Source organism: Lipophrys pholis (assembly GCF_963383615.2).
Source record: "Lipophrys pholis genome assembly, chromosome: 2".
NCBI lineage: Eukaryota > Metazoa > Chordata > Actinopteri > Blenniiformes > Blenniidae > Lipophrys > Lipophrys pholis.
This window is the reverse complement of record NC_137636.1, coordinates 16498162-16498981: the sequence shown is the minus strand read 5'-3', so window position 1 is coordinate 16498981 and position 820 is coordinate 16498162.

Here is an 820-nt window from a genome sequence, read left to right as displayed (position 1 = left end):
AACCCCACTGTACAAACTATAATTCATTTGCTTTGTTTGTTTGTTTGTTTGTCAGCCTAAATTTGCATTAAGTTGCTTGTTAAATGGTTAATGTGTGCTTTCTCCTCACAGCAGAACTGACACTTAGCAGACATAAATTATTTATGCGCTTCAGTCGTTAGCAGAGTGTGCAGATAGACCACATCCAACACCGCTGTAGTTTTGACCCTCACATTTCATTCTCCAACCCCACAGCCTGTTTCTAATAGACCCCTCCACCTGCCAGATGCACAGTTAGCCAACCTGTTTATCGCCAGACGTGTTTTACTTTTCATCTCTGGCCTGTCGACTTAGAGGACCCGAATGCAAATATCACCTGTCCTAATACTGCAATGTTGAATATAAACATGCTGGTTTCACATTAGTTTGTCATCATTTGTGAATCGACTTCAACCAAATCATTGAAATTCGGACAACTTGCAATGTTTTTTCTGCCTTTTTTAATTTTTTTTTTTACTACATAGTTAGTTTTTGTGTGTTTGTGTGTGTGCTAAGCATATCAACATCCGAGAAAAGCAAAGTTGTAGATTAGTTTTTTTATCTGGCACTTTTTCCCAACGGAGTCCTTCTGTAGCGTGTGCTTTATCTTCACCAAGACCTGTGAGTGTTTCCAGTTTACCCCTCTCATTCAGGAAGAAGGTTTTGAAATGGATATTTGCTAGTAAAGGGCACAGAGTGCCCGCTGTGTGAGAAATAAAGACAGAAAGAAACACAGAGAGGTGTTTGTGGTCAGGGGTTATAGAGCGGGACAAAGACTCAATGCAGTACTTTTCTACATCTG